The sequence below is a fragment of the Gouania willdenowi genome, chromosome 10 (assembly GCF_900634775.1).
Source record: "Gouania willdenowi chromosome 10, fGouWil2.1, whole genome shotgun sequence".
NCBI lineage: Eukaryota > Metazoa > Chordata > Actinopteri > Blenniiformes > Gobiesocidae > Gouania > Gouania willdenowi.
This window is the reverse complement of record NC_041053.1, coordinates 31,033,293-31,046,963: the sequence shown is the minus strand read 5'-3', so window position 1 is coordinate 31,046,963 and position 13,671 is coordinate 31,033,293.

Here is a 13,671-nt window from a genome sequence, read left to right as displayed (position 1 = left end):
ATCAAATCCTGGAAGGCAGAAATTTTTTTCCAGCTCATTCAGGACAAAACTGAAGTTCTCGTTCTCGGTCCTGAGGCCCAGAGAGAGAAACTTTTACCTAAACTTCAAACAACATTGTTAAAAAACCTAGAAGTTATTTTAGACTCTAAAATGTAACAAAATTAGGTTTTTATCATTTGAAGAACATAGCCAGAGTCCGCCCCATTCTCTTTCAAGCCAACATTTCATCTTTTATGTTGTTCTTACAGTTTTAGGGTGGGTGTATTTTTAATTATGTAAAAGCGCTTTGAGTTTACACCTGTTTGTATGAAAGACACTTGTTTTTATCAATACAATTTGATTGATTGAATGAGTGATGTTAGTGTTTCTAAGGTGAGTGTAATATGATGAGCAAGTGGAGGGATGGACAATTGTTATTTGCTCATTCATTTCAAACTGGATAATTTCTAATGACTCTGGTGTTGAAATCAATGTGTTAGTTTTATATATATATATATATATTGAGAGCATAGCCAGAGCATTGAGGCTATCTTATGCCATAATATTCCTAAGGAAAGACTTACAGTTTCTGTAAAGGAAAAAGAACAGGCTCCCTGATAATACAGAAAAAAATACATTACAGTTTCAAAAGTCATTACTGAAAATTGGTTAATATATAACACATACGCCCAAGACTATATTAAATGAAGTAACTGCATTTGAGCTTTTCAAATTAATTTAAACATTACAGATGAATTCATTGTTTTAATAAGATGAGAGATAGAAATTAAGAGCTATATATAGTCTATTCAAAGATAATTAACATTTGGCTACCATTGTACACAGATGCATAGCTTACCTGGTTATACTGCATGTGCAGGGAAAAAAACAGCCTCTCTCTTCGGGCCTAAAATTCAGCTCTGTTCCGTTTCCAAACACAGCATTGTGCTCATGAAAAGCACGACTTAAAGTTCCAAAATGCACAAAGTTGCTCCTCGTTCATTACATTAGACATCATCATCATCGTCATGATCATCATCGTCATCATCGTCATCCCGCTGATTTACGCACAAGCAGGGCTTCCACAGCTGCTCTGTTTGGAAGCCCATTTCTACCAGCTTAAAAACAAGAAAATTTAAATAATAATAATAATAATAACAATAATTTCTTCACAATTATGAGATATCTCATAATTATGACTTGATAATGTATTATTATTATTTTGATATTCCTAAGTTGTTGTTGTTTTTTTACTGGCAGAAATGAGCCATACCTTGGGTTTTCAGCACCCATGGGTCCTAAAATTATGAGACTCTTATTGGCCATTTATTTATTAATCTGCCGTAGCAACTGCACACGGTTGGCTATTTTTTGCATTGCTTGGGCGATCTGAAAAGCGCCCAAACAGACGTTCCTGTGCAGAAATGCACTTGTGAATAAATGTCAGTAGGTGGGAATTGTAGTTTATATAATTCATATTGCATGGAGGCAAACACTAGTGGGTAAAACCGACATTTTTAACTGAATTTGTAAAAATATATTTTACATTTCCCCCCCTCTTATATATACAGAAACAATCACATCCTCGCAGTGTCTACAAAGGGATACAAAAGTCGATCACACTGCTGTGGTTATCCAATTTTTAACCTTTTAACATCTGGTGGCCCTGGGGCGATACAGCTTCTGATTATTTTCTCTACTCTATTTTAAAACATAGCCTCACAAGCTACTAAAGAAATCTCCAATTCAAAAACCTGCAATGCTTTTGAGCATAGCCTTTAAAGAATAAAAAAAAATAATACTTGGGTTGTACTTATGAGTCAGATTTGGAGATGGATTAAAGAATCAAAGACCTGGAGCGATAGAGGCATTTAGTGTCACAGTTTTGTGAGAGCTTTATTGCCTGGTGAATTTATGCATCTTTTCTGTGGGAATAACAGCTTTAACATGTCTTTTATGTGATATGTGTGTGAAAATTCACACTTATCCATGTTACACACAAGTATCACACACATGTATGACATGTATCATACTATGATTTCCTCTAGTAAAAAAAGAAGCTACATTTACATGTGATTATCAAAAATACTTTTATACCAGGGGCCACAAAAATGTGTTTGTTTGATCAAAGGGGCCACATTATGTACATTAATATCAGCATTCAGAATAATAATAAATGTGAGCATTATTACAGGAAAGAACAAAGAGTTTTTAGAATAACTTTGAATGTGTTTCTGTCATTGTGTGTACGTTTGTTTATTATGTGCATTTGTGTGTATTTTTTGTGTAAAATCTTTCTCTTTTGGAGTCATATTGTGTATGTTGTGGCTTCTTACATCACGAACCACCACTTTGGCCCCGCCCCTTCTATAGAAACTAGAAGCTATGAGAGAATTATGAATCGAGAGCAATAGTGAGTATTGAGAAGGTAGTTAGCTAGCAAAGACTGCTCCAGTAGCCCTGCCCATAATCAAGGGATTTTTTTAATTTTCAGCCTAAACCTGGGGTTTAGTTTCTCTTTAAGCTTGTGCCACAGCCTCCATAATTACCTGTAGAATATTTACTGGGTTTATTTCAAAGACTACTGCTGGTTGGAAGAGCATTTGAAGTGTAGCCTACAATTATGGTAATCATATGGGTATTACATAAAGAGGGGATGATGTTTTTTGATTTTATGACTACACTAAAATGTGTCACATCATTCTCAATTTATTACAGCAGAAAAAGCTTTCCTGTAATATAACTGAAAGATACAATGGACCTGCCGACTCCGAGCTTTGATATGCAGTTTGGAAGAGGTAATATATGTTTTCCTTGACAACAATAATGTCAATGCTCTCGTAAATTGGAAGTTCTGCATTGTTGTGACGCCTGAAAATTGGCGAGGCTGTCGTTGTAAGTATAGGCTCACTAATAGACCCCAGTGGGGCATCATTTATATTCCAATCATGATGAAGACATCCTATCTTGGTTTCTTACCTCACTTTTTTTTTTTTTTATCCCCTTCCTTGTCTCCCTCAGACTTGACATTTTTCTTTAGGCTCTCCTGTGCTCTGCCTGTGGGTCTGTAAAATGTCTCTGTCGGAGGAAAAGACCCTTATGTCCCTCTGGAAGCCATTAGAGAACCTTGATGAATATCTGCTGAAAGGGCACTTTTTCAGAACTGGGGACAGAGTAGGTGGTTAGTAGAGGGGGATTTATGTGAATTGTTATCATTTGTGTAAACACATTAAATCCCCGTGCATCCTTTCTTTGTAGCATTTTTCAATTATTTAGCAACTCTTGTTTCTTTTTAAAGCCTGGTTTGGGTTTAAAGAGATTTGTTGAAACCACTGTTCTTCATAGACTTTCACTAGCTTACAGTGTTCTTATCCACTTTTTCTTGTGGTACTTGTTAGAGCAATTTTCTTGGAGGGAAAAGTAGTAAGTATAACTTGAGGCACAAGCAAAGTAGATGCATTGTATTGGTAAGTGCTCCTCAAAATAAAAGCACTCCTCAAAAGAGGACAGATGCAACAGGATTCCATTTTTGAAGCTTTTATGCTTTCTGTCCCCATGAAATAAATATCACACATTTTAAAAGCCTGTATGTTAAACGAAGGCATGGTTAAATATTTAGGATTCTCCCTGAAAAGATAGTGCCCAGGATGTTCTAAGTGCATCACTTTGTGAGTAACATTTAGCTCCAAATCTGATTGGTTTGAGGGTGTAGTTGTACAGATTTGCTTGAGGCGGCTTGTGTCGGTGTGCAACAAGATCAGCCTCCTGTGGTTATCTCTACTTCTTACACATCTGTGATTCGTGGAACCAAATCTTTTTATGAACTGTTGTGAATCCAGCCTCTATCAGAGAGGGCAGTGCGGTGCTGTTTGCCCTTTGCTACTTTAACTAATTAATTGTGAAGAGGGCAACTGTTTTGAGTGCTACCTAATGGCTTGGACTGCGGGGCTGCGTGGGTCAGAAGAGTGCTCGGATGCTCATGAATCATGATGCGTGGAATTGGAGCCAAGCTGAGCTCCATAGTAAGAGGGTGGTGGTAAGCAATGCTGCAACAACCTCATCTACAGCTTTGGAGATCCTGCTAGCTCAAACAATCAATCATGGTTGATTGACTGGCCTTGGACACGCAGGAGGAATTATTGCTCTCAACTGGCCTGGAAACGCCTTGGGATCTTCCCGGAGGCGGTGGTGGAAGGGGCTGGGGAGAGGACTATTAATGTGTCCTTGCTGAGGTTCTTACCTGCATGACCCAACAAACAAATGAACGAGTAATGGTGCTGAGTGTCCACTTTACTTCAATTTTATTGACAGCTATATTAAAAAAAAACAAAAAAAAAAACAAGTATTATATAATTTATTATTATTTTTAATTTATTTAATCACTCCATATTTGTATTTATTATGTCTTTTTTGAGTATTTTTTGAGTCCCTCCTTAAATCAGCTCGATTTGAGCCTAGTTCTTTCCAAAACTTCACTTGTTCAGCGAATTGATAGCATGTTGTTGTTAGCTGGTTAATGTTTAATGAATAAATACATGTATTTGTGATAAGCATAGTTTTATGTTATTATATTTGACAAGGTTTAGGCTTGTTAGACTGTAAGTAGATCAGATATACCATAGTTGAATGCAATACAAGAATGTTAAAAAAATGACTTTTTTAATGGGCCCCAGGCAACTCTTAACTTGGAAAGTTGAGGCCCAAAGTGAAAAAGGTTATGAACCCCTGTTCCAGATCAATGGTTCTCCAAGTTTCTTGGCTCAAGTACCCCGTTTCTGTTATTTATGAATACAAGTGCCCATCTTTGTCCATTGAAAAAAACAACTAGAGAGTGATAATGTGATAATACACATTTTAAATAATCTCATTTTGAAACAGTATATATTCTATAGTTTTTTTTTATTTCCGGTTATCTCCTGCCTGGTCTGGGCCCAAGACATGTTAGAACATGTTTTGAGTTCATGTTCTAATCAAGATAATTTCCATCATTATTATGATTATAATTTTTCACTAAAAATAAACTTTATAAAACCTCATATTTTTAATGCTTTAATTTGTTAATTTTCCTCTCTCTCTTTTTCTCAAGTACCCCCTGTAGTGCCATCTTGTACCCTGATTTGAGAAACACAGCTTTAGAGTATGGATACCCAACGCGACGGGTTCAAACATATATTTTTTAGAAATGATGCTTGGGTCGGTCACATCAGCGCAATGAGGCATTATCAAAGGCAAATTTAAAATAGCTCATTAGATAGGGAGGCACTTGATTGTTGATTGTTTCACTTGATGTCTCCCGTCTCCTCTGCAGCGTCACAGACTCTTGTCCTCTTTGTGATTTTTCCCTCAAACCTGACAGGATTACTCTTCCACCATATTCACATTTATATTTGTTCTTTCGCTGGATGCTTTCATAATTGCCAGATGCCGATAAATATCTGTTGTATGGTAAATATGGGCAGTCACTATGTCATTGTGCAGATTTGAGTTGAGAGGGTGGGTTGAAGGTGGATGGATGGTGTTTTCTGAGGGAGAAAGGGGAGTTTGTAGAGCATAGAATGTGGATAACGTAATGATTTCTCCTTCACACATATCTTGCTAATTAGTGCAGGCTGCCTGCTAGCTTGAAGGAGGCTCTGTCTCAGGAGCCCTGCTATTTGTCTTGAAGAATTACAGACACATAATTCATGCCGCTCCTTAATCACACAAATATTGGATAGCATTCAGCATCCACGTAGCTGCAACACCTGTCAATTTGATTTAATGATTGCGCTGATCATTTTTAGCCTCCCTTGCTGTCTGCAGCCATTCAACTGCGATGTGGTACAATCTGCAGCTCACTTCACCTCACTAAGGAGTCTCTCAGCAGTGACTATTTATGTGTCTCTGTGTCGCAACATCCTCCACACAGATGCAGCCAGCATATTACCCCATCATGTCCTATTTGTCCTCTCCGTATCACTCCCCACTTTCACTGACTCTTGTTTCTCCACCCCATATATATGGAGAGCTGTCAGTTGAGTTGTGACATCATCAAACACCCTGTGTCAAGAAAGCACATTGTACAAATACACATTTTGTAGAATGGATTTCTATGAATCAAACATTCACTATCTGTAAACAAAGGGGGAAAAAAAACAGGCACCAAGTAGCTCACATGGACCATGTGAGGTACCCCAGGAGCTCTAGTCATCAATAAATACAGATGACAGATATAATTAGTACTACGTAGAATGAAATACTGCTAATAAAGTTTTTGTATTAAATTAACCATTAAACATCTCTTTAAATGTTTATTTCCATTGAAAATTTGGGACAAATGTTTTTTAAGTGTTGCAGAGATTTGGACTATGGTCATTAGCATGTTCTATATGATATGATATATTTTCAAAAACGCAAGGTGGATTTTTGTACAATATTGTATAACTTAAATTTTACAGGTTTCACAATAAGTTAAAATTTGTTTGTTAGTGGCTAGAAAAATAGGAACATGATGATTTTCTATGAATTGTAATGAAAATAAACAATTGGACTTATTGTTTGTTCATGTTGAAACCTCAACATGCCCTACATTTTTAAGTTACTGCTCGTCTTACTTATTTTCTTTAGTATTTAAGTTGGTTTCTAACTGCTAGCCCTTCGGACTAAACAGTACCTATGAATAATAGCTTACAGTTTCAGAAAGGTTCGTGACCCCTGAGTTAGACATTAGAATAGTGTAAAAATGAAAAAGTCTTTAAGATAATGTGGCTTACTGTCTAATGGTTTGTTCACACCAAACGATTTTTGGGCATCAAAATCATGCCTCACGCGCTTAGTTGGACGCTTGTGCTCATTGAATTAGTACGCTTGTCACCGGCGACAAAGATGCTTGGGATGCGTGTCGAGGGGAGGGGCTTCTCTGTTGCCGGTGGTGTTCATACAATCAATGATATTGTGGCGATCAGTTACGTTCATAATTCACTCACTGACTGTGAAGTGGTGGGGAACATTGTGTTGAGAAGGCTGTGTTTCCGGTTGGATATATTTTGTGGTGACTCAGTGTGTGCACTGTGATGTTAGAGGGCTATAGAGAAGTGTGGTTGAATGGAGAATAAAGTTTGGAGTTTCTTGCTGAACACACCGCCTCCGACTCCCGTTCATCAGCTTTATTTGTGCCTCGGTGCCGTTTCTGGATTCACTGAACGAGAGTCGCTTTCAGCGCTACTTCCGTCTCTCCCGTGCCGAGTTGGGGCTTGCATCTCCTACCAGGACACCAATTACAGGCACTCTATTCCAGCAGAAGAGTGCCTGTCCATCTGTCTCCGCCTCCGGTCAGTGTTTTTTCCTCTCAATATTCTGAATACGTCACGGTTGGGGAACGCTCCTGATTGTTTGGCGCGCCGCAATATGCCCCAAAAGTTCCACAATCCCAACTCCAGCGTCGGCAGGGTTGGAGGCGCCGGACGCACGTAAAAAGCTTCCACCACGCGAAAAGCTTCAAAACGTGCCGCACAGGAGGCGGGGGTCGCGCAGTGGGACCTCCGACGCTCCCTAGAAGTGCGTCCACCATATATGGTGAATGTACACCTGCAGCTTTTGACGCTTTCGACGCGTTTGGTGTGAATGCGCCATAAAAGAGAATGACAGCAGTAAAAAAGTTGTATTTTATCTGTAAAAGACTATTGCTAAAGAACACTATTTAAGATTTCCCAATTCAACCTGTCTTCATACTTGCTTTATTCCAGTCAGGGTCACTAAAACCAATCTCAGCTGACGCATAATGTAACACAAGTCACACTCAGAAAGGAAGTCAGAGAAAATCCAAAAGAAAGGTCTTGATAAGTGCTCACACACTCTATTAATGCTTTTTGATTAACAAAAACAAGAAGTTATTATCAAAATGATGAATTCACAAGTTCAAATTGAAACATTACCTCCACTGCCAAGAAGGTTATGTTTTTACCATATTCATATCAAAAACTAAAAAAACAAATTATGATGATATTTTCAGGAAATATTCAGATTAGGAGAAGGAACAAGTGATCAATTCAATTAATACCCCAAATCTGGATCAGATTCTCATTATTGGCAAAATGTAAAAAAATTCATATCTAGGTTGATATTTGATCGATGTTGATGAAATTTGAATCAAACATTAGGGTTGGTTCCTCAATCTAAATCTTAACATTTAGGTGACAATGCAATATGGGGGACTGCTCTGGTGTCACAGAGGTTTGCGCTCTCCGAACGCTATCTAGCTATTGATTTGATTCACACACGCTAACTAAAGGGAAATCTAAGAGGTAGGTACGTAAGCAGATTGAATGAAATGGCGTCATTATGTCAGTCGTGAAAGAAAAAGAAAAGAATAGCAGGGGATGTGGGTGTGTAACATCTTAAACACATATGTGCTTTGTGCCTGAGTGGGAATACCATTAACATTATATTTAGCTTAAAGAGGACTTCATCTCCATAGGAGCTGCATCTGAAAAGCCTGCCATGGTATATATGGTTGAAGGGCCAATCAGTGTTGTTCAGCAGAGAAAAGTACAATAGTTTCCCTAGTCGTACTACTCAGTAATGACGGACTCACTCTGGAGTGTATACTTCTCCAACCATGCTAATTAGAAGAAATTTAATGATTTCCTTGGAAAAGTTATGTTTTACAAATGCTATACATAAAAGTTAACAAGGGTCTGGACTGCTATGAATATATACAAAGAGATGAAACAGAAACCTTTCTACGTTCAAAGTACACAAAGTCGAGGGAATACAGGAAAACATACTTTACAATCTGTCTTAATCACTTGAGTTGAAGTAAACACATCTCATGAAGTGGCAATTAAAAGTCTAATTTCTAACTGTTTCTAACAGTGGCATGATGTTGATTTTTCAAGGCAAGGCTACAGTATTCTAGCAAGTTGAGTGTTTGTGCTCTAACTAGAAACTATTTAGGTAACATATGACAGCTACTGTACTTACTGTTACCGTTTGTAAAGCACCAGCCAATCTACAGAGAAGCATTTACTTCATCAGAATCAGAATTCTTTTATTAATCAGTCCCTCCAGGACTATTAACTATTAACGCAAAATCAAGTAAACTCTGTGAAATCAACATTTTTTTCAAAAGCCCGCAACTTCGCTGCAAAAAAACATATAAATATGCGGCCGCTTATTGTTATTTTTGGCATTTTAGCATTTGTAGTTGCTACGGAAGTAGCGGAGGATGTGCTATGGGCTTTGCGCCTTAGACACATTGTACGGTTTTAATGGACTAACTAACTTTAATCCACTAACTCCCACCGTAAAGGGTGTGCTTAACTGGTGAAAAGTGTGTCACTCAAACTCGGACATCGGATTGCTGTCTTTTAACAGTTTTATTTCCATTCAACCCTAGCTATTATTAGCACAGTAACCGTGTTGTTTGCCAGCCAGGTAATCAACTGTAACGACATAAAACAAACACACCCACAACATTAACAACACGGACATACTGTATTATCGACTGTATGAACTGCACACATGAACATTTAAGTAGTTAACACAGGTTAAACATCTACACGTTAACTCACCAGCTCAGCTTCACCAGTCAAAACAGCGACATCCGTACAAATGAAATCCGACAGGTAAACACATACGCGGGTAACACACATCACGCCCTATATTTTCGTAGATTAATCCGCCCCAAATAAAATACAAAAAAATGCGATAATTCCATAACATAATACAGGGTGTTTGGTTGGCGATAAATCAAAACAAATAAATTATACCCCAACATGTGAAAAAAGGAGAACTCCACACACATATATACATAGACGCCACATCGACTGCTGCCGCCCACTAGAGCAGTGCGTCTACTTATCTTATGTCTATGCTTTGCGCTGCTTACAAGGAACCTACGAAGAAGAAACACTTCCTGTTTTCAACCAGTGCCGGGAAAAAGCATTCATTGGAGTCGTGCGATAGAAATACCTCACATTTGCCAACAAAAATATCGACTAAGGACCGTACAAAACAGTACCCAACGTTGCTTCATAAGAGTGGAGGTAAACTTTTTTGTTCAAAATGCAATGTTATCATCGAGCACAAGCGGAAGTCGTCTATGAACAAGCATTTTGCTTCTGCAAAGCACGTCAAGAGAATGCAAGCGAGTGCACAACCCCATGTGGGAGAACAAACAGGAATCACATACAGTATGTTGGTTAATACGTTGTATTTTAATTTCTTTATTTTTATGCCTAAAGAAAAATGTCTTCATGACAGGTTCATGTTATGCACTTTAAGATTCCTTAAGTTCATTATTGTTTACTGACTTGCACTCCTGATGATCATTTTGATTAAAAACTGTTGCACCTTTTGCATTCAGGGTATACTACGTTTTGCAAAATCGTGTTGGTGTTTGCTTTACAACAATAAAGTATATTTTTTTCTCGAACATCTTTGGTCAATATGTATTTATGATAGGTAGGAAAAATTTACTTAATTGTGAGTAAAGTATGTTTTAGGGCTAAAAAAAAAACGCAACTTTTTATTGCAACTTTTGGAAAAATGGCCCGCGAAATCAGGCATTTCAGCCCGCAACAATCACAAAAAATGCCCACGAAATACTGGAGGGACTGATTAATCCCAGGGGGATATTGCTTACGTTACAGCCACATAAGAAAAATCACAAATAAAAGAATAAAACGTTTAACAAAGACGAAAGAAAGAACATTAAATAAGTAAAACACTCCTAAAAATAAGGATCAGATACACACACATTACAGTAGTACCAAAAAAGCAAGATTACTATTATTATTAATAATAATAATAATAATAATAATAATAATAATAATAATAATAATAATAATAATAGAAAAATATGATAGATATTTATGAAAATAATACAAAAAATACAGATATGATACAGATATTTACAACAATCAAGCTGTGAGGTTACAGTGATGAATTAAACAGACAAAAGCAAACATAGAGTGGGTAAAAAAACAACAAAAAACAAAAAAAAAAAACAGTGCAATGCAAAGACATAGCTGTACTGGCTGATTATTTTCCAAATGGTGATTGACAGAAAGCTTTTTAATTATGTATGTTGACAAGTAACCGTGTAACCGTTTTGTGCAATTTGTTGATGGCCATTACTCCTACATACTCAAGGCCAATAAGAGATATGAATACACTTGTGCATAGACAAGGAGAAATATTTGATTGTATTGTTTTCCTTTTTAGCATGTCTACACGTTGGCTGTTAAACAGAACTATTTTGATGCAGATGGTAGTGCTAAAAATGCCAACTACTGAAAAGGACGTGGACGTTATAAAGTTTGTGATGCGAAACAAGATGTCGAATAAAGCTTGATCATGCCAAATGAATCATTTACCACAGGTACAATTCTCCAGGACTAGGAAAACAATAGGAAACAGTAAACCAGGTACATTAGATAAAAATGAGGATGAAAATATATGGATAAAAAAATTGGAGGGGGTCAATTTAAAATACATAAAAGGGTTTTGGCACTAAATCATTTTGTCATAACCCATTGCTTTTTTTTTTTTGCTTCCAGTTTCAAACTATTTTGGCCTAGTCTAAATCATTACCTAAGGTTTAACAAAATCTTGGTTTTAAAATATTAAATCTCATTTTGCAATAATATCAGCTCTCCGTAGATACAAACAAAAATTCCGAGGAAATACGTGGCTGAGGTGGCGTAACGGGATTGTAATCGAAGGGTTACCGGTTCGAATCCAACCCTTTACGCTAACCGCTTTTAAAAGCATCTGCAAGATGACATTTTAATCTTGCAATGATGTTTTGAATTTTGTATAGCTCCACTAGGTTGCCTCTAAATTGTCTGTGGTGTGTGATTGGGATTCCAATGTCTCTTTTTGAGCACTATGATTGACAAGCTAATTTTCCAAAGTTTGCCACCTGCATTGTGCCCACTGTTCCCTGGAATTGACTCCAGAATGAAGTAGATAAATGCAACAGTGTCAAATTAACTGGCGGACGGTGACCTTGTCTCATGAGCTTCGCTAAAATACTGGGTAATAGTTTTACAATCAAATACTGAGAGGAATAGTTAACTCAGTCATTGCTGAGAACCTATTGCCCGGCACAAGGTTTACTATTGCATTTTGTAGGTTTATTGTAGAGAGATATTCAAACACAATGGAGAAACACAGCAGAGTGCAACCAAGACTCTGTCATGCTGAATGAGTCATCTGTTATGTGGAGTCCAATTTATAGGTGGAAGCGAGTCCATTTCAATTTAACTTTATTTATACAGTGCCAAATACAAAAAGTCATCTCATGGCACTCATCACAAAATATAAAAACAACACATCCACAACAGCAAGCATCAGCAACCTAAAAAAAACTGACTATTACAGGAAGAAACTTTCAAAAATAACCGGGCTCAGAGGTGGCAGCCATCTGCCAGGCTTGTTGGTGTTAGCAAACAGGAAGAGAAGAACAGAATAGGACAGGGGAAAAACATCACAGTTGTGCAAACTGAAACCATCAGCTCCAATGCCAGGATACCAGAAAATGAAAGAGAGTGGAGAAAGCACAGACTGCAGCGTGAAAAACATAATACAGCCTTGACATCTAAATACAATTGGTTTGAAGTCCAGTTTAATTATTTTGTCTGCCAGATGCTAAAAATGTGGACAGATTAATCTAGGATTGTGTAAGGACAAGGAAGTAGGTGATGTGCTGGGCTAGGCTTGATCCTGTACCCGTATGAGTGGGGGACGATGGGTCTGGGCCATCCCACCCACTCGGAAGGGGCAAGAAGGAAATTACACACCTTTTTGGGGGTTTTCATAGGTTTTAAGTTTAGCTTTAAAGGAAACCAGCTCCCGTACTGAGACTGGAAGCTGGTTCTATAAGCGAGGAGCCTGATATTGAACGCCCTACCTCCCATTTGACCTTTGAACAATCGAGGAACACCCAGTAAAACAGCAGACTGGGAACAAGGGGTTTTACATGGACAGTAGATTGTTCTTCCTGGACATTCCACCATGTGCATATAGTACACAATGATGTGTACAAGTAAAAACCAATGTCCAGTCTGAGCGTACAATGTTATTTACTCAACAGCCCTTATTTTGTCAAAACCATCATCTTGGTGATTTGGATTTCACTTTGTGTAAATCAAATAATGATTTGCTTCAATCATCTAACAAAGTATTTATCCATACATACCTCTCAATTTCTTGACTCTAGAAACTCAACCAAACAGCACTGTTTGATTTATTCTATTTATAACATGACAGTTGACATAATTCTCGCAACCTGATTTAAAAACTATGGTGTTCCATTTACCATACACAAAAGCTAAGATGTAATATTTATACATTGGCAATATTAGAAACAGTCTAATTTTAAATGGTAAAACTGGTCTTTAATATTGTGTGTATGAACCTGCTCATGTTCCACATAGTGTATCATGCACTCTCATTTAAATGTAGTTAAGTCTCTCACGGATGGATACTGATCTTTGAGCAGGGAGGAGTGAAATCCCTCCTGTGTCTCAGGGAAGATGTGGGTTTGAGCAGACTGGATTTCAGCTCAATCGAAGCAGTAATTAGTTGTAATTTACGGGGCAACTCCTCCCTCAGCGACCCTGCTGTGCAGAATCCCCTGGTCGCTTGGAAAGATCATGTTATCTTGCACACTGCATGGCACTCAAATGAACCAAAACACTGCCATAA